Source organism: Acyrthosiphon pisum, chromosome X (assembly GCF_005508785.2).
Source record: "Acyrthosiphon pisum isolate AL4f chromosome X, pea_aphid_22Mar2018_4r6ur, whole genome shotgun sequence".
NCBI lineage: Eukaryota > Metazoa > Arthropoda > Insecta > Hemiptera > Aphididae > Acyrthosiphon > Acyrthosiphon pisum.
Window position 1 is genome coordinate 5,266,741 of NC_042493.1, and position 27,160 is coordinate 5,293,900.

The window sequence follows — 27,160 nt, forward strand, 5'->3', positions numbered from 1 at the left end:
AATAAATACACAACGAAATATTATAACACCGAGTTTTGGTGATCGTGAATTTATCATCGATTTGTGGACGAACGACGACGGATTCGAAATACAAATTTAAAATTTATTGTATACAATTAACATAATAATATGTAAAATCAAAAATTATTGTAATAATAATTATTCTGTAAAAATGTGTTCTCAAATGTCAGCAAATGGCCATCACTGCCGAGGCTTATTTCTAATAAAAAAAAAAAAAACGACGGTATTGGAGTGGCTACAATAATAATATAATAATAGTAGGTCACACGCATCATGACATCTTAAACATGATCTAGACGGGCGCAGATGTTTGTCGTTAAAATTTAGATGTGTAATAACATTATATTATACAGATTGGATAACTTTTTTTTTACTTCTCTCGTCTGTACAGAGGAATCTGACTGTAGTCGGATGAACTACGGCAACAGCTCTGCCGTAGAATTTATTCGAAAACTGTTTCGCGTCAGATTTCTATCACACGGACAGACCGATGACACACGATAATATTATACGCACGCGAGTACAGCGATAGGACACGATACAATACGATATTATAATATATATTAATATTATACAGGATGTTTCACCGTGCGGACTCGCCCCTTTTTTCCCTTTATAATAATGAATTTATTCAAATTCCAAGTACATACTTAAAGGCCGTAATATATTTTAAGACCACTTAAGAATACCACTTTTTTCAAATGAGAACCAATCTTTTTTTACTATGCAAATTATTATTTTTCGAAGTATCTTTCATTAAATCAGAACGAGTAGATTCTATGTTATTGAAATGTAATGATATACTATAGTTTTACAAAAGTACAAAAAGTTGAATGACACTAAAACTATAGGTACCTATTCCCTTTTGAATTTCGATTTATAGATACATCGAAATTTACATAAAAAGCATCTGTTTATTAATTTCCAAAAACAAAAGGGGGAATCAAATTTGAAGAAAAAAAATTTGTATAGCCACAGAATATTTGTGATAATGAATAAATCTAAGAATTTGAAAACATATATTATGGTTCTGTAAGCACTATTAAAAATTCCACGTTAAAATAACAAATCGGAATCACCCTGTATGTTATTATTACTATTACAGCTGATAATGACATCATAATATATACAATAATATTATATATATGACAAAAGTAATATATTATTATGTTATTTTGTTTGTGTATAGCTAGGTACTTATCGTGTGCGCCTTCGAAATATTATGTTTTATTGTACGCATGTGTGCGATTAGATTTTATTGCATCGGTCCGCTTAACAATAATAATAACAATAATAATAAATATAAACAACCCGCGCCGGATTCGAGACGAGAGAATAGAGTTAGACAGACGACTGGTGCAGTATTGTTGGTCCAAAAAATCGCTGAATGCACATCCGATGTAATAATATTATGTACAATATGATATTAGTTATTACATTATGGAGGCCGGGGTAGACAAAATGTAAATAAAAACGTCAGATACGAAAGTGGTTCGTGGAAAAATAACCGAAGAAATAATAACATTTAATTCGTATTAAACGATATAGTTGTACATAATACATATTATAGTTGTACATATAGATCGGCGCCACTTGCAGCTGCGGCGCACCACACGCGTACATATTATATTGATCACGCGGTTTTTTATTTTATAAAAAAATACGAGCAAGTGTGCGCAAAGAGGCCGCGCCCGTGTGACATGTAAAAAAATAAAATTATATATCTTACTCTTACGCATATATACCTGACAATAATATTAATAACAAATAATATTTTAATATCAGCGTGTACACGGCCGTCCAAAGGGATTCCGCAATAAGCGTGACGATAAATTTTCCCCTTTTTTCCACCACTCGTTCCCGACGACTCGTCGGCAATCCGAACGTTGTCGATCGAAGTGCACACTTATATCTACATATTAGGTCTCTGATAGATATCTAAAACTATCCAAAAATGGACATCTACAACTAAATAGTTAAAAAGTTAACATTTCAACTTTTTGAATTGGCTATACTATATAGGTATAATTAGTTAATTGTCTAATAAACTTAAAAACTTAACCACGTAGTTGAAGTTATATCCATCTTGGCCTATATAGTTGATTTGAAAAATAATACGTAAAGTCAAACACATTTTATATAATATATGAATAGTTTGAACTATTAAACTAATATTATTTTTTATTTATTCACACTGTACACAATGATTTTAAAATAAACAAATTTACATATTCCGTGATTTAATAATTGAATTGGCACAAATGTATGTAATAATAATTGGCATAGCCTGCTACAAATATGCAGTTAGTTTGTAATAAAAAATAATAGTAGAATGCATTGTTTATAAAATGTTTAGTTACTATTAAAAAAAAATTCAAAGTAGTATAATCACTATGCCCCAGGTGTTAATTAAAAAAAACAAAATAATGAACTTCTTTTTAACTCGGTTGAGTTAATATTTTTCTGCGTATTTTGAAATTTAAACTTTTAGAGTTAAATAATAATATATTGTTTGTTAAATATTAATTTATAAATAAACTTTATTGCCGTCGACTTAACTTAATTAACTCAAATTATTATTTTTTTTATGGCGTTAAGCCATAGCTGCACTGCCGTTTATTCTGATTAAAAATATATTATATTGTATAGCTATTTTAACAGTCGTATGATCTAACGGTTGAAAACACTTTTCTGCAAGGATGGACGCTTTCTATTGAGTAAATGTAATTACCTATTACAAAATATAGGTTCTTTCGTTGAAAGTTATTTTATTTTTCAACGACTTTTACTTCTACGATCTACTATAACTAATACAACTATAACTCGGTTTCGTGATGAGTTAATTATTACCGTTCGTGGCGTAAACTTAATTTTAATGTGATGACAAAATTACTCAATAAAGTTGATTTACTACTAAAATTTAACCCGCTACGTAGGAAAGTATTTTCTTAGGTACCTACTCAAAATTAATTCAATGTCATGTAGCGAATTTGTATATAGAATTAATGCAAGATTTTGTTTGTGATGGAAACTATAAAATAATGCAAATTTGCTTAATTTCGTTTTTGATTGAGTTTAAAAAAAATATACATAAACTTTTAACTAATTATTTAATTTATGTTACTTTTTCATTAACATTGAATAGTAACTTAAAAGCTTAATCAAGTTAACATTTATTTTAGAATAACTTTACCTAATTAGGTAAAAATAGTAAGTATAACTCTCTCCCTGCAGCCCTGTATTTTCGCAATAGCCATTCGCCCCGCCACTTATGCGACTTTTTTTTCCAAATCTAAACACATGTATGAACAATATTTTAATGTAAACGGGAAATCAAATATTTTCAAATTAATATGTATTTAAGTTAATGAAGTATTTATACCCCTCCCCCCCCCATAATTTTGCACAAACCACAAAATTGGTTATACTTACAATTTGTCCAGTCAGTAACATATGTGGTTGGACAACGGGAGGGACAACTTAACGTATTCACACACATCAACTTTGTGACCTTTTTGCATTTTCCCAACACAAATTCGATAAAAACTGACTAAAACTTCAGCATTTCCGTGACCTCGCGTGTCAACTCGCTTTCCAGACATTTTAAATTATAAGAAACGGATTTCTATACAACCGATAATCTCAATCTACATAATGGGTGATGGGCAGGCGAGCGCTGTACACCGGGATGAGACGTATAATGAATAATAAAACAGGCGAAAACAGGCGAATTCGACGGCAATCGATATATAATAATATATAGGTATAGGTTTAATGTCGAATCGATAGGTACATAATAAATATAATTATGTCGAGGACGGGTTGTTTCATATATATCTTTTTTAATTTTTGTATCATTCAAATTTCAAATAAATAATATTATTATTATTATATTTTGTAATTATGCGTATATACAATAATCATAATATTATTGTGTACGTCAGTAAAATCGTTCGGTGTGCCGTTTAAAATCGATTTATTTCAATGTCTCTTTAATTCAAGACTCGAACACACTTGTGTATTGTAGTAATAATATGAAGTGTAGTTCGCGGAAATTACCATTCGTTTAGAGTACTGCCGACTATAAGAACGGCCAAACGCAGCGCGAGCTCACGAGAAAACGTTAACGAATTCAAACGGCATTACCGACAAAAAGTACGTGCTGGCCTAGCCGTTTTGCAATAATAATAATAATAATATCAAATTGTTATTGCCGTGTCCTTTGAACCGCAGTTTGCATGCGCCGTTGGTAGGTTGGAGGGGGTGAATGGGCGTGATCCACAGGACCAAAAACGGCATTACGCGCGGTACAATATTATTATACATTTTTTTATTCGGTTTTTATTTTCAGTGTTCACAATTTGTTACAATATATTATAGCGACAATAAATTCGAACGAAATTTACAACGTGATGTGCGCGTGTACAGATAGGTACAACAGTGAACTTACACGAACTCTGTATATCGAACAACGACGACGACGACGATAATAATAATAATTGAGTAACGGATTCGGGTTGGAATAATACGACACGAATAATATCATTATTGCTTACGCATTGTGTAAGCCTGTCACGGCACCGTCGCCCGTTTTTTTTTTTTTTTTTTAGTTGTTACTTAGTGACTATTGTTTAGGTCTTTCAGAATAATTTTTTTCATAAGTAGGTCCTGCAGTGATTAGAGAGGATTTACGTGGTTTTGTATAATGACGTATATTATATTATATACATTTTACAACAGGCAATGTCGTACCACTCGTGGATCTGAGAATTATATACCGTATCGACTATCGACCTATATCGTTTAGTATACCAAAATCCTCGATTTGAAGGACACATATCAGTATTTATCCTTACGGTCGAGGTACAACTCATCGTATACGAACAGCTTATATAGGTATAAAATATATTTTGATATTTTATAGTTTCGAGAATATGAGTGGGCAAGTGCGCGCCGTATAGATCACACGTGTCATGGAGATTATGAGAATGGCCCCACTTTTGAAAATCATGAATTTTCAACTAACAAAATTACATGAAGATAGGACAGTATGATTGAAATTTCACAGCTAATAAACAATTTCTTTTTAGTGATTTTATAATATTATGACCGTAGCCCGGGTATGTCGTATAATAAAGGGTAGGTAGAATTAACCCTTTTGGTTTTATTCCATTAGGAGGGCGGAAGAGGCGGACAGATCGTTTTTAGGGACTACCGCACGTATGATATATTAATATTATAGTATATTATAGTTATTATATTGTCGCAATGAATTACTCAATATCATGAGATGTGTCCATCTGTTAATATTATATGCTTAAAACATTTCGATCACTAAATTTCAACGGCCGAGATATACAAAAAGACGATGAAGACGGACACAAATACGCTGCAAGTCGTACATTCAGAGTGCTACGTTTATAATATGTACAATTCTAAGGCTGAACCGCTGAAGACCGTTTTCGACATACTGTGTGAAGTGAACTAATACGCCAGTGAATTATTTTTATCCTCAACAAAGAGCTTTTTGCACATGCTATACGAATTCGAGGCTATTTGCACCGTAATCAAGATTACCGATAATTCAGAAACCGGAACCTGAACGGAACCTTTATATATATTTAATTATCTCTGTGTACCAAAATCAAAACAGGTCTTAGGCGATATTAGATTTTGATGTTTTGGTGAATGGTAATGGTGAATGGTTTATATAATATTGGGTTTTATATGAATTCTTTGATACATCCTAATTTTGAATACCAATTTTGTACTTTTAATGCTATTAGTATGGACTAAAAATATACAAGGAATTATTTTAACTGTATAAGTTTAAGAAACAAAATCGACAATCTAAACCCGAAAATTAAATTATGAAACCAAACACTATGAAGGTTTCCTATGTCTCCGAGCATCGTTTTGACATTAGTTACATTACACTTAATAATACAATTATTTTGATACTCCTCACTATCTTATATAATATTATGCACAAACGATTTTCGAGGCGTTTGTTTAGAGGGCTGCGTTTTTCCCGTCTATGACCGATCTCCACCCCATTATGCGGCACACCCCAAACTGTCTCGTTACATACACATAATATACACCCAATTAAATAATTGAAACTAACGTTGTCTTATAATGACTGGTGTATAATAAAACTTTCACACTTTTTTTTTCTAGCAATTAATTATATGCGTGAAACGAACGTTTGATAGAGATTTAAATAAAGTGTGACCATGGTGTTATTTTAATATGTTATTAATATTTTTATACTACATTATCATATTATTTGAATACAACAAATTTATAGCATAATATAAAATCTACCACTGAAATTTGCTGCCGTTATCCACGATACATCTGCGCTATAATTTACATAATACCTGAATAATGAATTGAAATAAAAATAATTTAAACTAAAAATCTAGCATTTCCAACTATTATAATATAATAGCTGGAAATGTTAATATATTATACTTGATGGATAACGCCGATATTTTGGAGCGCTAGACCTAGAGATGTAGGTACTCGAGAAAATAGGCCGGGACCCAAATAATGACATTTTCGGAATTTAAGATCCAACTATAGATTATTAATTTTACGCATAATATTGGTGTCTGAGGCTGGCAATCAAATTTAGTGTATTTTTCACATCTTGAACGGACAAATCGAAAACAATCGGTGACCAATAATAATTATATTATATGATGTACGTTGCGGTGAAATAATAATAACATTATAATATTATAAATATGCCTACGCATATAATAACGGAAAAAACGAAATACCATTTTGCGTGTGTAAATAATATTAATCATGTAATTAATTTTCGTATCATATCGTTAAACGGCAAGTGACTGATTAAAAATACAATTTTTCGTATTTATTCAATGGATCAGAGTATGCTAGCTTTATTTAAACACTCAAATATTAAACGCTCATTACACAGTCCTCTGATGTGAGTGCATACAGCCGCATAAACAATATTATATATATGAGATATAATAATATATAATATACACTCGGGTAGAGTAAACTGAATAAAAGATTTCACGGTACTCCGATCTTAAATAATTAGTTTAAGTTGTTTTCTAGAAATCTGTAAGTTGCAAAATTCGCAGGGGTGAATGGTGGGGAAAGGGGAAATATCCTTCTATAATAACTTCAAATGAAAACCATGTTTGAGTGCGCAGGGATAGAATATAATACAGTTTCTTCGTTTCCAATATAAATAAAATACAAATAATAATAAACTTTGTCGACAATATTTTCGTTTAGTTGTACAACAATGACAATAAACAATAATATAATAATATACTCATCACTCTATCATTCTCTCTCTCTTACACACGCACACACGCACACACTTCCTCTCGCTCTCATTCACCGTGTGCAGTGTACATAATATAATATATATATAGGTTAAACATATTTTTGGTAACAATTTAAAATGACCGAACATAATTTATTTTTCCCCCAGCTATATATATTGCAGCTGGTTACGGTCTATAAATCAATTTCCGATATCAGAATATAATTTCATAGCCCACCCGAAAACTTGTACACGACAATAATTGCGAAGATTAAATAAAAGTCTGTTGGCCGGGAATAAAATCATTATTATGCTTAAGGTTATTATAAAATATGGAATTATTAATCGGATATTGAAGACCACGTCATATTATAACAATAGCTACCATATGGTAAAGGTTAATTTTATTATTTTTCAATTATCAACCTAACTCATGGAACCCGACATGCGGTTTAATAATAATGAAAAAAAACTCTCGATTCCCGCAGGATATAGAGAAGAAAAATCCCAATTCGTTGACCGATGCCGTGTGTTTCGATAAGTATATCACCTACATATATACGAACGTTTTGATCAGTAATAAAACAATATTTTTATTAATTATTATGTTCGTACGAAGAAACACGCGTATTCACAACGGAATATTGAACATATATATTATATAGGTACTTCACGATGGTAAATATTTTCAACGTTTATGACGGAGGAAAAGAATAACGTCGTGTAGAATACGATACAATGCTGACACGTCGTATATATATTATTTGATTTATCCGCGGGGGAGCAAAAAAAAAATAAATATAATGTAACAACACACGGAGACTTCCTCTATTTTTTTTTACATATATATAATATAATATACGTATGGTATATACCTATGGGTATAGTATAATCGCCCGGATATCTCTGTCTCTGGGCTGCGTCGGGGATAAAGTGTGCGTTTCCTCGAATATTTTGATTTTTTCGAGACGCTCACGCAGTGTTTATCCGGTCGTTCGCGTTCCTTTATCCCGCAGACATACGACAATATAATATTCTTTGTGTATTGCTAACCTATTTTACCGTTCGTAAAACATCGTGGTTTTGATAATATTATACATATTGTATACATAGGTGTTATGTACAAATACACGATATTTTATTATATAACATAGGTACCTAGTACCTACACCAAGTGCGTGTCTGCATGGAGACCTCATTATATATTAATTACGTGTACTTTGGTATTCGCAGCGTATAATATAATAGAATAATAATATTATTGGGAAATTTCAAGGATGTATAATAATAATAATAACAATAATGATGATATTAATAACGAGTATAATATGCATATATTTATAATTTATAGGAACGTTCTCAAATCGGTCGATCAATGATATAATATTATGATCGTAACTTTTTGAAATTCTCCGCGGAAAGTGCTTCAAGCATTATGCGGACATGCAGATGGTTTTAACACTATAATTTTGAACCAAAGTAAAAAACAATAGTGACCAAAATTGGTGAAATATATAATTTGAATCAACAAAATTAATTAAAATCGATACCACACAGTATCTTGCAGGTTTGACTGCTTCACTAAACAACTACCCACTGATAAGTAAATTTTATTGGCCTGTCATGATATAGAATTCAAAGGCACCCATGGCTCCGATGCATAAAAATTAAAATATATTATGATAAGCATAATGCGTATAATATAATATAATATTATTATACATGAAAGTAATGTATGTTATTATTTTATTTTTGATAGATGTATATTATTGATATAACTTAGTTGCAAACGAAGCCCACCAATACTCTATACAAATAAACCCAACCATTTTATCAGATACACTCAATACTATCAACCACAAAACAAAGGAAGCAAAGCTGAACAATTGGAATAATGCACTACCTTCAAATAAATTTAAAAAATATAAAATCAACCATGAGAAAAATGGAAATTTCCCATTATTTAAAAAAAAAAGAGATCGATATAATAATAATCTACCTAGTCAGAATATAGTATCAATGCATTTAACCCACTCGTATTTCTCATCTCCGCAAAGAACCGGCCCAACATATAATGTGACACACGTAAGGAATACCTTACGATCAATCATATTGTGGCCTAATGTCCAAAACACATCGAATCACGAAAAGTCTTTATTAACCCAACCTCATTCCAATACGCACTTAACAAAGAAAACACGGAAGCAATATCATATTTATTATTCCATAATATAAACTTAAGTGTAAAAATTGTATTTTGTTTTACTTATAAACTTATAATATAATATATATAATCTAAAAGTAGGCTAATGACTGCCGTTGTTGAAGCATTAACCTAACCTAACAATTAATAAAAAAAATATTGATATTATTATTATTCATACTGATTCAGTATTTGAATAAGCAGTAAGCAATAATCATTTCATTTTTATTTCATCACCTATATGTATTGTGACAAATCTATTTCTAACTTTTCGATTTCTTAATTCATGAAATTATTATAAATATAGATAATACTTTGACCACAATCATAATCAAATATTACATGTATGATGAAGAAAAATTGGCCTGCTCAAATTTTAAAACCACCGGTGCGCCGTATACGCGTGGAACAAAAAAAAATGCGTCCGCTGCAGCTACCGCGGATGGTACATTGGTACGCGCTTACTAGCGGCAGACTAAACGAGGAAATATTAGATTTAAATTTTAGGTATAAACTACAAATAATTATATACTACCGACCGAACTAGGTGCGGAAGCAGTAACACTGTAACAGTACACTGCCACTGTAGAGTGAATACAAAACTGAGGGATTTCAATTCGTTTCGGTTGTCGGCAGACACAATAATAGCATACAAACACGGAGTCGTGTGGTGTCCGGTAGACCAAGGTACAAAAAAAAACATAGTAATAATAATATATTGTAATATATTGTAATAAAAGTACAATGTCGAATGTATACACATACACACACACATACATATTATATTATACGTATATATAGCTAGTTTATGAATTAAAGTGTATTTTTACCTGCAGTAAAGACGAGTGAAGGCGACAAAGATGACCACCACACGCGGTTTTCGGGGCTTATCTGAAAATAACATAAATCATCGTTCATATAATAACACTCGACTGTTCGTGACAAAAATACATTTATAATAACGTGTAATAAGAATGTCAATATCCCGAATTCCCGACTAGGTAGTTTTCGGAAAGCAGGTAGGTACTCGAATAAAAATAACCTGCTGAATATTTTATTTTTACAATATTTATAAACTATGCTACGACGACTTGACCCCCGTCGAAAGAGACCAAACTGCAGCGTTACTCATTTATACAATGTATACATTGTTATATTATGTATTAGCACTCTCACCTAACCTATACTGTAGGCTTTTCTTTTTTTTGGATATCGACGACGATGCTGTTGGAAAAATATAATCTTTGGCGTTATCATAATAGTGCTTTGTGCGAGGTGCATCGAATGCGCGGTCATTCGAGTTGAATTATTATTTGTCGTCCAAAAGGTGAAGCGTGTTACCAACCGAACAACAATAACGTATTATACGCGTACAAAACGAAGTTTTTCGATATGGAACGTATTTTTGTCTAGAAACATAGCTACATTTCGCCCGTCTTACCGACACGCACTGTCTGTTGTAGGTATAGTAAATAGTAATATGAAACGAAATAATATGAAAACATAAAATTCTTCAGAAGTGAATTCGAGATCGATCTTCGTACTTTTTAATATGTCGACACTTGTCTTTCCCTTAACATGGATTTTTAAACATAGGAAATAATTCAGAATTTTAAAGTAAATACCCGGGATACGATTGGTCTCGAGTAATAAGTAGGAAACCGATATTTTTCTAAATAATCATTGCAATAAAAATTATTTTCAAACAATTGTCTTCCGGTGATACGTGGTCTACGGTATATTATGGTAAATAACAGAAAGTTCAACTGTAAGTTGGAAGCAGGGACTGGAACCTTACCGAAAATAACAGGTTTTGGAACCGAAACCCTTTGAAAATCGGGAACCGGAACCCTAATTTCAATAAATTTAAAAACCGGAACCTTACCGGAACAGATACTTTTACTTTACAATTTTTTTACATAAGAATAAAACCAATACAGGTAACAAATTTTTTATTTTTTAAGAACCGAAAACTAAATTTTAGTTTTCAAACAGGAACCAGAACAGTAAAAATCATCAAAGTTTCAGTCCCTGGTTGGAAGCACATGCTTTGAAAATGTACGCACTAATACGCATCGAAACACGTCAAAATATTATTCCATTCGATTCTATGCGATGTGCTTGGAAAATTGTGCCAATTCCGTCATTTGGTTTCTAACTATAACCTATAAGTACGGATTCCTGTTTAAAAGTACGTACACCATGTAATTACATTTTTTTTTTTGTTAGATTCAGCTCCGAACTAGTGTGTGACAACCTAAACGTTTCAATTTCGTTCGCTTGATGTATATGTTTAGTATAATAGCTGCGCCGTACATACACGCCCGTAATAATTTTATATAATAATTAATATACATATAATATAATGTACACGTAGCTGTGTAAAAACAAACTATAATAATGTGTAGGTATTGTAATAATTTGACTTACAGTCATCTATAGGCGTGCGATGTTAGGTACAAAGGGTAAATTAATATAATATTACGTATTATATAATTTGTACAATGTATATAATGTAATAATATGTATTGTTGTGGCCGTGTATACCTATAGCACACTTACGGTCGGTTGTCCCGGGTCGACGCTTTTGTGCCACACCGGACACCGCGAGTATAATATAATATTATACTAGTATAATACTTATATATAGGTACGTTTATATAATAAAGGTAAGTAGGTATTACAATTTATAACAATTATGTATGTCTCGTGGAGTATCGACTGACCTTTTATTCCGTTAAGCGTGGATAAAGCGACAACATTTTCTTGGTGCACCTATCATTATTACAATTATATATCCTTCTGTATATCTATGTATCTATCTATGATTGTAGGTAGACAGAAACTAGAGCCGGGCACAAGGTCATGGGTTAATGAGAAAATTTGGATTAAATTATTGGTTATTGATCTGTTAAGCTTAAGAGGATGTTAGCGCAATATTTGTTTTCTCTCTCTCTCTAACCCACGGCAACATAGCAAATTGTACGTTCACAATAATGATTATAATCATACAAATTTCTCAAACTAGAGTGAATTGACTTCTTATAAAAGATAAAGGTAAGATTATTATATAGGGCATCTAATAGGTGTTTTATTGTATTTTAATTTTAAAGCGAGTAATGATTATTTTAAAATTGTAAATCGTTTGTACATCTTAAAGTTCTCTTAAATCGCTTCAAAATTAAAATATAATAAAATGCCTATGATATGCTGTAGATAATAATCTTACCTTTACATATTTTTAAAAGACGTAATTTCACTCTAATTTGTGAATTTTAAATTTGCTGTTGTGCGTGTGTGATAGAGAGAGAGATAACAAATACTAAGCTGACATCATCTTAAGTTCTATCATGATTTGTAATCACTAATCAATAATAAAAAAGTGTGTAATATATATGGTTGTCTAGGTTTATATAAAATATTATATACGTTGGGTACTATCCTGCATGTCTGAGCAAGGTTTGGTTAATCGAGTCCCGTTAGGTTAGTTTTAAAATAATGCAATTTATAGGTAAAAAGAGTTCCCTCTATAAAAAATTTAAAGCAATAAATCGAGTCCCTAACGGCTTACAAAGGACGCGGAGAAAGGGTGGAGAGTCTAATTTTGACTGGTGTGTATTTAAAGAGCAAGACCAACAATGAATTTCGTTTTTTTATTTTATAGATTGGAAATTTATAAGTTGGTAACCATGAACATTGTTTTGTTACGTTTGCTAATACCTACGGAAATACACAATCCATTATATTATCAAATATATTATAATATATTATATTGAAGATATATTTGTATGTGAATAAGTATGTAACGATATTGACAATAACGAATGCACATAATATTATAATTTATTAATTCATTTTAAATTATTAATTGATTAGAAAACGCACATCTTCAAATTACCTTGATTTGTTTAAATTTCAATATTACTCGTATTAAGAGGATGCGTACCCACGATGCGTTTGTTGTCTCCATCTTATGCACGTAGGACATTGCAAATTTTCGTTCAATATTTTAAATAGTGTGCTATTAACTTTTATATTAGAGTGAATTGACCAATTATAAAACTTTTAGGTAAGAATACCATCTGTGCACAAGGTCTGACGATTTTTTAATTTTTTAATTTTCAAGCTAAATATGGGGCAACTTATGCGGAAATATCAAAAATTAAATATGTTTATATCTTGCTTGAAAATTATTAAAATATCGAATAAAATCCGACGCTTAAGCACATAATATAAATATAATATAATTTCCTTACCTAAAAGTGTTATAATAAGTAAATTCAGTCTAATATATCTAAACTAACAGCACACTATTGAAACTAGTGAAAGAAAATTTGGTATGTCATACGTGAGTAATGCAGATACATCAGATGCATACGTAGCGTCCTCTTAAAAATATTTTCATCAAAATATAAAATGGTGTGAAAAATAAACCAGATATTTTGTATAATTATTTAATTTACCTTATTACTAATTTTAAATAATTTTATTTCGAATGGAAGAATGAAATTCAATTTGTCGATATAATCCTATCAGGAATAAACCATTCCAAGAATCATTCAAACGTATAGTCTCGAGTAATAAAACTATATATTAATCCTATATTATACATATATTTATTATTTTTGCATATTGCACAATAATATAATATGTTAATATTATAGGATACCTGAGTATAATATAATATTATTTACTAATATAACATGCTTTAAACAGTATAAATATGTACTCGGTACCCGCAATATTTTTATACCTACTGGTTGATTTTATCGTTTAGATCGATTTTCAGAATAAATTATTATTTTTAGGAAATGAATAAATTAAAATTAAATAGGTAAACAGTGAATATTATATAATATTATGTTTATTGCATTTATATACGTATTTATACGTATTTATATGTATTATAATTTTTTGTGGGAATTTATTTTATCACGTGATGTGATATTAATATTTAATACCATAAGTAATATATAATAAAACTTTTAAGACATATTATTATTATATCATATTATATTAATAATATTGATGAGGAGAAAAAACACTAATATTGACAATAATTAGTCGAATTTTTTTAATGAAATTGTTATATTATTACATTTAAATATATTATGTGTAATTAAACAATTTTTTTAAAATTAAAATCCAACGTTATATAATTACGTATATTGTAACTAATAAAAACTATTAAGTCACAAATATGATTAATTTAAGTTTTATTATTTCTAGAATTTTAATAGCATTTTTATTTTTTCAATCAAAATGTGCCGCAATGGTGGAAATACTAAAGCTATTTTACATTTTTACAAGTATAATTTACATTAATCCATAATCGAAGTGCAACGAAAAATATTTCGCTTTGGAATAAAGAATTATGAAAATGCATGTTGTCGTTAAATACTTTAAAAAAATGTTTTAGAGTTGTAATAATAAAAAAAATAGTATAAAATTTATTATTTTTAGAAAAATATTTTTCTTTAACGACTTAAAATGTTGTAAAAATATGTTTTCAAAAATGTCAATGGTTCTTGAAATAATGAGCGTCTAGTTAAATAGATCTCTCGGTATAAACTATTTACACGAAAGCGGTGAAAATCAAATGTTTATATTCATAAAGTATAATGTAATATATTGAGAAACAAAACGCTGTCTTATTTGATATTAAGTGCAGAGGGTGTAACTATATGCTGGGCGTGCTGCAGCAGACGATCATAGAGAAATTTGAGATTTGAGAGTGAAAATAGCCGTTTCATGGACTTAGCGCGTGCCCAAACATACCACAGACGAGGGGCGCGAAGAGTGCAAGCTGTCAATGGGTAATCTCTATTTTTTTTTTTCGAAATGCGATCGCGATGTGAGTAATGCAAGGGGTTATGAGGTACAGTTCACTGGCGATCACGTCAACTGGAACAGTGCCATTTTTTTTAACCACAACGTTTTCGTATACTATATATAAGTATGTGTGTGCATGTGTGTGTATATCAGTTTGCCGCTCGTGAAGGCATATATTTCTGAAATTCCTGCAGGGAACAAAAATGTTTTCTAGATACAACTGTTTATATATACATGTCCATAATGAGAATATTGAAAATGTTTAATGTATTTATGTGCGTATTATAATAAGGATCTATGCAAGTTTGAGCCGACGTGCGATTTCCTTTGGTGACATTTTAAAATATTTGTAGTATATAGTATTAGTATATATATTTTAACAAACAAACGTTTACACGAGGAAATATATTTTTTCCTAATTTTATCGGGTTTTCGATCCCTCCCCACTATCATATACGCTTTTATTTGTTCAGATAAATAAAATTGATGCAAAATATATTTCACCACACTCGCGAATCTTTAGTGGTAGTGAATCTTTCTGCCGTTTGACCGTCACTGTCATAAATACTTTTGTAAAGGTCAATAACTCAATTTTTAAATATTTAACATTATTTAATTATTTAATGTAATGACATTTTATGTAGACCTTAAATATAAAATATATTTTGAAGCCCCCTTCGAAAAAAAAAAATCATAGGTGTGGATAACTGATATCTACTTATATTATTAGTGAATTAATATTTACCAACATAATATGTAAATATAAGACCATTTCAATATAATATTATGTACTATGTAGGTATGCAATTTGACCATAACATTCCGTTAAAATAACATAGAAAGTATATGAGAGTATAGTGAAGATAAAAAAAAATGTGTTTCAGTGAACTTGCACTTAGTATAATCTAATCTAATATAAAATAAATTGATTTTCAATATTTCCAACATTATTATGTTCAATAAAGAGAAAACATTTTTAATATTATTATTTTTAATCTACCTATTTAATATTTATAATGATGACCATACAAAATAGTTTTGAACGTTTCAATCTAAAATAAAATTGTGTAATAACCTTATTCCACGATAATACTGCAGATAAAACAAAAATGTTTAAAGTAAATGGGAAAAATTTCAAGTCGAGTGTTCTAACAGCCGATTACGATGGCGGGGTGGTCTCACATTCACCCGGTCCTAGTTGGATTGCGTATATACAAACAATATTTATAGCCTGTTTATTTAAATCGTCCAATCGCAGCGAAACGCGTTGCCAGGTTCGGGAAAATTCGCGGAAATCGATTTGGATTCAACGGACATGATTATAACGATAGCAAGAAAATTCCGGTCGAGCGATGACGTGACGTATAGAAAAAACATTACAATCTACCCTATATAGCTGGTTCAAATTATGTTTGTGAATAGGTAACATATAACATTCGTATTGTACGTTTGTCGTAGCCGACCGTTCAAAAATCATAAATTTCCCTGCGATAGCGTCGACAATATAGTAACACGCGTGTAAAATATTTTATCGCATAATATAAAAGTATAAAACTTATATTGGAAGGACTAGCTATTACAGGTGGTGATTATTTGTCTGTTGCATAATTTTATGATATGATATAACCATAGAAACGTAAGTGGGACGATATTTTTTTTGCTCAGATATAAATCGAGGAAATCGTCAACAAAGTACCTACATATTATTATTATAATGTATGTTATATAATAAATTAATAAACCTCGTCAATATCGTTGTTGAAAATGTTGTAAAACAATTTGTTTTCATATGATAACACTATAATATAATATTTCGAAATGGTGGGTCTGGAGAAACGCTCGAGTTTTGAACTTCTATACCAATATTATGTCATTGATTATAAAATATGTATAATCATAGAGCCTGAATTTCAAAAGTAATTTTTCAACAATTTTTTTCTTTGTATATTTAGTATGTTTGTTAATTATAATAATTATTAACATAAAAAATAAATAAATTCAATTTGATACTCTTAACAATTTTACGGTATTTTTACGTTTTTAGATCACAATTAATTTTGTTTAAGAACATTTTCATTGTTTATAGGTTATAAAATGCATTTTTTTAGTGCTGTTAAACCCGGATCCGAAGTTAAAGGTTTAATCGAATACCTAACCCTAACCTACCTATGCAATTTTTAAATTAAAATAATTTTAGTTTTTACCTCTTTTACATTAATTAATGTAGATAGACACGTGATTAGTAAATATTATTGAAAAATATCAATGACAATAATGTGCACTGCTGCGCACGTCACAAAACAAGCAGCAGTCTTTTCACCGTGGGTACAGATGAGAGACGAGTATTTTGTTATCGTTCACTATTTATTTTTTTCTCATCTCTTGTTCTCGACGTCGAGACGTATTTAATTTAACGCAACTCTTATTTTTTACAATACGATTTCCCTTGTTTTTACGCAAAACGATTATTTTTATTTTTTTGTCGTCGTTGACATTGAACATTGCAACACACACACACACACACACACTAACGTAGGTACATTTACATTTATTTATATATTATTATTATACTGTGAGGTAACTTGTCTGCCAAATATTTAAATTGCTTTTACCGCTTTATGAACGCGCATTTTTACGGATCAGACACAACGCCTGCGCATACGTACGAATTAAATAAATTGTTAACTATATATTATATATGTATAATAAGCGTGTACAAACGATTTTTATATTATAACGTCATGTGTGCGAGAGTGTGTATTAAAATTAAATTAATATTGGTATAAGCCGGTTGACGCGATTAATAATCATTATTATTATTATTATACAAAAACGGAATACATTTTTGGAATAAATAACCATAATCATGTAATATATACACGATGATGTTATACCAGTATTACTACTCGCATAAACTAAATGTGGGGAAAAAACAAATCAGAATTTCGTCGAAGCGTAAGAATAAATTTATAAATATTAAGTCGACAGCGGCATCTTTATCTATATTATAATAATTTGTACGCCGATTGTATAATATAATATCGCAAACAAGTGAATTATTACCATAATTATTAATAAAATATGACGTGTACCTATATCGTAATAATATTTAATATTATTAACATTAAGGCGGGTTCACAACTACCCGTGTCGTATCGTGTCGTGTGAATTGTGAATTCCGAATCAGGACGATACCAACTTGGTATCTAATCAAAATATAATAGATACCATAGGTATTAGATAGATAAGATAACAGTAAACAAATCTACCAAGGCGTAAACATTGTGACCAGCACGATCAAAAGTTGAATTAATTCAACTTCGCGGTAATCGCGGTATCGTGTTAGTCGACACGTACATATTTTATTATCACATTTTGGTGAACCAATCAGAAAAAACGATTTTGCACGACACGACACGACACGGGCAGTTGTGAACCCGCCTTTACCGTCCGACGATTGCGACCCATTCTGCGGTGACCATATTGTGTCTTTAAAAATACGAATCTCAACGGGTAAGAAAAGAATTGAATTTTGAACGCTGTATATTATTATCGGCAGCTTGGCTTGCCAGAAACAATGACATTTTATCATGGCTGATAAATCAAAAAGAAAGTAAATACTAACAGATATCGGATATTTCAATGAAATGAAACGTGGAAAATCGCTCTTTCAAATTAATTAGAAGGCAGTAGATTTCTATTCACTTTGGACGCGTATTGATAAAATCGTAACAATACGAGTTACAATTTACAGCCGATCGCAGCTACACAGCAGAAGATAACCGGGAAATCGATTTCCAAAGAAAATCTACACTGCAAGTTGTGACTCGTCGTCGAGTTGTTCGCGTATGGTCTCTCACGATCGTTTCGCGACATCGACGTCGTCCGCGAATTTAATGTAATATAATACTCGACTTTGAAGTGAAAAAGTTTCTTCTAAAATTATATAAGTATATATTAATATTATCATTGCTCCGAACAACGAATTATTCATTACGTGTGTACAGAACTCAGTATAACTTTCTCGCTTCAGGTTTAATATAAAAATCCGAGAGACGCGTAGTTGTACGCGGTGTTGGGCGGTTGTGGGTCTGTGGTTGAAGGGGGGGGGGGGTGAGGAGGGTTAGCGTCAGAAATCACGACAGAAGGGCTAAAAGCTTTACGCCCGTGGGCGGTGTCAAGGGATTAGTCAGTGTGGTCGCCGCACAATCAAATCGGAGAAAAAAATAAAGGCATGTACGATTTTATTTTATATTCTACGTATAGTGTACCTACGGCGATATCACACGATATAGCATAAAACACTCTTTTTACGACACAATTGAGAAACTTTGTGCGCGCATCAAAGGATATAGAAATACAAATAAAACCTTCACGATAAAAAATTATGAGGTGTTGCCATTTGCCGCGCTACACAATATATTATGAGCCGTTTTATACAACAAATATTAATTTAAATAAATATTAAAATAATACGTCAACTTACGAGTATGGTATGAGTTAAAAAAATTAACGCGATTTCATGGTCATATTATGCATTACAATATCGTTATACCTATTGGTATATATTTTGTTTCATAATATTATTAAAGATTCGGTATTTTTACCATTTGAATATCGGTTGAACGATTACACATAATATTATTTAAATTATATTTAGCTGTTTGTAATTATATGGAATTGTGTTAAATTAAATTAATATTCTAGTCTGAGTTTCTGTTCAAAATTTCGTTTGACTGTGGCAACGTCGCATAAATTAATATGCCATGCCCAATCGTGTTGCTAAAAATATAATAAATAATAATATGCTCAATCGGGTTTTACCGGTAGGTAGGTACAACACCAAGTGTTGGCCGACCCTTTTGACATGCCGCGGTCGCAGCCAGTGTGAATCGTTACTCCGCAAACGATTGTTGGGGACGTGGAGTATAATACTCCTATAGGACAGTGATTTCAAAAACGCTAAGCGTTCGGTCTACCGTTTCGAAAAATATAAATTAATACGATGTCATTATAATAATATTATTATTGTACAACAAAGCGGACCACAACTATTAAACACAAAATTAAAAACAGTCATCGTTTTATATATATATAGCACGAACCCGCGTGTTAAATTTTGTGGCGTAATATTATAAAAAACAATTTTATATTATAGTATATATTATTATCAAAGGATCGGAGTGCGATTCGGGTGCCCCACTCTGTTAACCTATGTATATATTATTATATTATAATGACTTTGCGAGAATATTTATTTTTAGGGCCGCGATAATAATTTTCTACGCATGCATATATTTTTTTATATTTCCCTGGAGCCGTCGGCACACGTCTATTATGGGCCATAACGGGAGATACAGCAGCAGCAACACATTTTGCACGCAGACCTCGTTTGGAAGCGTTGGCACCACAAGCTCGGGATTTATTTAAGTTGTCGAGTCTGCCCGCTGCCACGCACCGCACATTAGCGTTTCGCGGTGGCGGCGCCGTCGAGTATTTTTAAACTCGCGGGCGAGCTCCCGCTACAGGCCCGCAGCTGCCGCCGCCTCCGAGAGGCCTCGACGAATCTCAGTGGGTGTACAACTACACGTATTCCACTTGCCTTTCAAACACGCGTGATGCGGTTTTTTAATAATACGGCAATAATATCGATAAAATTACCATCGAGAAACTATCAATCGTCGTTCAGGAAACCACGTTTTCCGAAAGCAGATCTGCAGCTGCGAACCGCCGTATATATCATGCGCATTACGCATAATATAAAGTATATTATGCATTACGAATAATGTATAATATAGTATCATCGTCCTAATAATATAATTATTAATTATTAATAATATATGCATCGACTTGCCTGCATAATAATATTGTTATTATTATTTTCTATTGCACGTAAGATCATTGGCCCGCATTGTATTATACCACACACACACAATTATAATAGTACTATCGTTTAAATAATAATTATATCAATCATAAACGTCTGTTTATATTAGCGATCGACGACGACGACGACGACTTACGATGAGCGTACTACTATAATAATACTGCAGTGACATAGTAATAATAGTAATGATAACTTAGACCTAAACGGACGAGAGACAGCGCGGGCCGGAACGCGTAGGTAGTTATATTATAAGGATTGTAATACCCATTATATATATGGAACTCGGATGAATATAGATGCGCAAGCCATGTCGAAATTCGGTCTTGTAATAGAATTTATAATATTATTGTTCTCGTCCGGGAGTAATATTGATATTAAATAGGTACCTACGCCACGTTACTCTCCGCCCACCACACGACTCGAGTTTGAAGAGAAACAAAGTATTATTATTATTATTATTACAAGTTGCGTGTGATGAGAAGAGCGGATGTTACCTATAATAGTTACAATGGCCTCGCGGGCATAGGCGCAACTAGAGGGGCTAGGGGGCTAAGTCCCCCCCCAGTTTTCCAATTAGCCCCCCAGTTTATCTGTCAAGTTTATTTCTAGTTTTTAATTTTTTTGGGGGAAATATTGTTGATAAGTTATATCAACAATGTGAAAAAGTCTTTTAACCATGCTGCATATTGTATAAAATGAAAAAGACATTTATTTAGGTGTTTTAAAACTTGGCCATTATAAATATTGAAAGGGATATTATGTCCAATAATATAAATAATAATGACATTTTGGAAAAGTATAACCAATTAAAATGTCGACGAATATAGAATATATAAATGAATAGAATATTTTATAACAGATAATTGTATTTATTTTTTGATTATAAAATTATAATGTAATTTAGATTTCAAATCGAAGCAAAGAAATTTGTTTGGGCCCCCCCAGAATTTTTACCTTAGTTGCGCCTATGCTCACGGGATGCTTATTATTAGTATAACGCCTGCCGATTGCTTCTGGTCGAAAAACTGAAATGACGACCATCTAAACCGAAAGTGTATTAACCGCGGTTATGGTCACTCAGGGACTGGAACCATATATCGAAAAAACCGGTTCTGTAGTCAGAAAATCTCTTGTTCAAATATATTAGAAACCGGAACCGATATTTGATTGTATTAATTCCACATCAATGACAATAATCGTTTCGATTTTATATTTCTTTATTTTTGTCGAGTCATGCGTATAAATTGTATCAGAGCCGGTGAATATTGGAAATCGGAATCAACCGAGACAGAACTAGGTACTTATTTGCTACTGCGTATAACCTATTTAATTTTGAAAAACTTGAACTTAAATTTTTGTTTTTCTTAAATATCAAACCATAACCGGAGTCGAAAAATTAATTTTGGGTCACTTCCATTGCCTATAGTTATAGATAGAACTGAACACCGACATAACGACGTACTTATAAGAGCCTATAAAGTGCTCATTTTTTTTATATACATATAATTTTAACCATTAACTACACTGAATTCGAGTTTGGTGTGTTAAAGACTTGTAGTAAAATTATAAATTATAATATTATAGTCTTCACATGTACATTTTATTTCAGTTTCATATGAATGGTGAATGTGATTCTCAATATATTTTAGAAGTTCACAGTTTTCGATTAGAATAATATTAATCTGTGATAGAGTTTGTAATTTTTTTACCCATTGTTAAAAGACAGGATAAGTTAATGATATACCTACTTATTATACGAGTTGTGAAATTTTTAGAAAATATTCAAAAGAGTTTAAAGTTAATAGAACTTAGTTATGCAAGTTCAGAGTTATGCTAACAGTTAATAAATAATAAATAGGTAGCCAATAGATAGATAGTTTAAAATAAATTCCTAAATTGTTTTACAATTTAAGTATTTTAATTGAACAAGTCCGGTTAATGGAAATAAGAAGTCAATTTAAGAATCACATTTTTAACTTTCTATCATGATAATAATCAATAATCATTTAATTATAATTCTTAAAAGTAACTCGTTATTTATTATAATATGTTAATAGCAATAAAAATAATCTAAGTAAAAAAATGTTAAATTGATAGGTAACAATTAAATTCAAAACGGTCGAGTTAAAAAGTTGAGATTAACTTGTTTTTGACTTTTGGCTCTCGCAGCATCGCGTTAACGAATAATGGTAATACGTGTCGTACATCCATGCAGGTATAAATTTCTGTTGGACAGGTATGATTTATTATTAGAATGGCTTATGTGTTCTTAAGGCTTGATGTTCATCTATAATAATAGAGTATTTAGACATTTAGTGCACACCCGTAAGGTCGTTGTTGCTTTGCGCGTGCACTGGTGCAAATGGGGTGAAATGGAGGCGCCGCAGCCTTGTCTGGATTAGGCGACTATATATTATATGCGTGACCTTTCGCTCAGTGGTGAGGGGGAGGGGGTGAGCGTGCATGTGGAACCGAAAAACAAACGAAACTAAACAAGCATATTATACTGGATACTTCCATGTTTTTAGTTACCAGGTAACTACACATTATAATAATAATATGACGTAAGTATATTTATGTTGGATCAACCGTATAAAAGTGTGTTGCGTATGATATAATATTATAATAGGTAGGTACATAATTGATAATATTATGCGTATAATATGTCAATATTATCAGTAAATATATAATCACAATTTAGTTTATTCAGCCGTGAGTGGAAATTCTGTTCCAGAGGTATACGCTACAATTTGTTGCACGCAATTTTTCCACTTTTACGTTTATAAAATATGTTTATTGCTCTCGCAGACCCAGATATATTTATTAAATTGGAATCGTGAATCATAGTGTTTCTTATTATTATTATATTGATCGCATTTATTGTGTCAATAGTCAAATAGGTAACGAAAAAAAAAACACCTAATACCATCAACATTTTTTAAAAATCATAGGAATCTAGAGTTAAATAAAATTACAATTTTTTTAAAAAGTAGAGAAGTAGAATCTTGCAGTGGTACAAACAAATTATAGTTAGCAAACGCGGACCGCTACTCTTTGTCCAACCATAAAACTTTACATTTCGGACAATGCGCTGCCGTCGTGATTATAGTATGTATTATGAGGGTGTCTTTATCTGTATTATAAATATTAATTTTTTCGCGAGATTTGAACAGAATGGGCGTTTGGTCAGGTCGACGGGCCGAAATATCGCTGGTCCCGTTTCCGGTCTTTTGCCGTCACCGCCAACATATAATAATACATAATAACAACAATAATGATATATCATATAAAAATATGTGTTTAATGTGTATAATGTATATTATATATTATGTACATATACACGCTGTGTAGGTACTATACAGATATCCGCCGGACCGGCCCTCGCGAAAAGCCAATATCTGCGATATAAAATAGCTGCGCGCGCCGACCGTTTGTTTTTATTACGGCGGTGAAACGACACAATATAATATTATTCGCAGCGTATATAAAAGCCGAAGCCGCCGCCGCCGTTGTCGGTACAACTTATACCGCGCAAACAACCGTGTAATAATAATATAATATGACGAGGAAACGCACTCTCTTTTCTCCGGGACACATTTATTTACATTACACTATATTATAAGCCACACACACACACACACACACACACAATATAAATAGTGCGGATATCATATTATTATATTATTATATTGTGGTCGGGGGTCGTGTTTGTTTGGCGCTTACGGGCGAACAAACGGAACGCGTATAGTGTTTAATACTTCGCAAGACGCGTTGAAAAAATTACGAGTGGCCGACGACGACCGTCGTTAAACTGTTATTATTATATTATTATTATTATTGTTATCACTGCAGTGTGCATTTTGTCGCATTCGTATATTGTTGTGTGTTGGCAATTGTATACAGGGCGGTTCTTTTATCGCTTAACGCAATTGGTCAGATTCTCGGTGGACTTTTTCGATCGAGAGTATATAGTGTACACTTGTATACACACGATGTAAAGGCAACACTCGTATCAATTTTAAACTTGTTACTCATAAAAAGTATAATAATAATAATTATTATTTCTGGTTTTAAATTCGATTTGTACGTAGTAGGTAGGTAGGTAGGTACCTATTTCTAATTATTAACAAATTTACCGACTGTCAATTGATACTACAAGTATCACCTTGTATAGCGAGGTATGACGTATATTAATACGATGATGCCATAGTATTATTATATAGCTACAGTATTCGATGCCACGGAATGACAGTAATTATTATTGCCATCTTGTAGAAGTTTGAGTGCAAAAGCAATAAAGACGAACAATAATTATCTACATTGATTAAAAAAAAAAAAACAACGTATGCATAATCGTTCACTTACGACATTTTTTAAGAATTATTTTACTGTTTAATAATATTATAGTACCACACTATAATATTGATGTGCGAAATTAAAAACTGCAAACATGGTAGGTATAGTTATAGTCAGCCAAGTGTTACAACTATACGTATAATCGACACGCGTATACACGTCATAACAATATTGTAGGCAACCGATTCGTTGAAATATTACATATTATATTATGATTCAATACAATTAATCAACAATCTAAACTTTACCAATTTAATATCACTTGATACTGCAAGTACGATGATGATAAACCGGAAGATACAGCATTTTTTTTTGGTTCCATTCGTGACTTTATAATATATTATATTATAGTTTCAGACATCCTTCTTAAAATCGCCCAACTCCGAGTGGACAAAAACGATTATTGTTCGTCTGTTCCGGTAGCGTTTTGTTCAGATTTCCGTAGAACCGCCACCAATAATAAATTGCACTCAGTTCCGGTTCCGAATCGGTCGCGCGGTGCAGTTAATTTCGCTGTGCAGTTTATAATAATAAACCTAATAACACGCCTGTCCCCGTTTAATGATAATAATATGTATCACGTTATAATGCCTATTAAATGATCATAAGTAAGAGTACCTATCTACAATCTACCCAGTGTCAACACTGCACTGGTAAAACGTTGGAGAGCAAAAGTGAAAACGGATTAAAACACGATTTGAATTTAAATTATTCCGCACATAGGTACACACAATCGAATGAACACTCACACAAGCACAGCACTACACAACATATTATATTAAGTGTTTGCTGTTAAAACACGTGTATTGATCTATATACGACTATACATGTATTTGTACAATGTGCACCGTTTATAATTCATTTCGCTTGTTTGCATAGTATATGTATATATGCGAGCGCAAGTTTCAGTGCATTGCTGAATATAATGTAATATCATAATATTATATGATACACACAGAACCACTGTAGCAGTAATAATGATAATTATTATTATCATCACCGTCGCACTTATTATACAGGACGATTCACGGTCTTCCTTTTTCCTTTTGATAATAATTCTACCGTTATTAAAAATCTGATTTTTAGAACTTTTAAATACATTTAAAGACCATTTTTTTTTTTTTTTATCGAACAGTTGAGATTTTGTACTTTTTATGAGAAGTGTATTTATAATATAAGGTCCTATATTCAAATTCCTAGGAAAGATAATATGTATTGATTGATTTTTAACTGATTTGAAAAAATTATCACGATTAAACCGTATAAACATTTTACAATATTTGTTATAAATTTGTAATAATCGTCTGAATAACAATTTGACTAAACAACATTACATATATTATTTTTTTTTGTGTAGCCATGCTCGTGTCAGTATCATCGAATATAATTCTGAGTTCATAAAATTTAAAATACTATTGGTTCGAATATTGATGTAGATGCACATCATAATTTTTTTTTTAAATATAAGCTTAAGAATATTTAAAAATTCCAAAAATTAGATTTTTAACCATTGCATTATTAAAGAAAATAGGTCGTGAATCACTCTGTA

At 31.4% G+C, this 27,160-nt stretch overlaps 1 protein-coding gene across 2 annotated transcripts in view; it reads right to left on the bottom strand.

Annotated features, from left to right (window-relative positions):
- The window catches only part of LOC100165326 (protein muscleblind), a 179,997-nt gene that overhangs the window by 100,216 nt on the left and 52,621 nt on the right, over positions 1-27,160 (bottom strand). For both annotated transcript variants that reach the window (XM_001952422.5, XM_029485878.1), the window contains exon 2: positions 10,367-10,427. The gene's annotated coding sequence lies outside the window, so the exon portion shown is untranslated. The remainder of the gene's footprint in view (positions 1-10,366; positions 10,428-27,160) is intronic.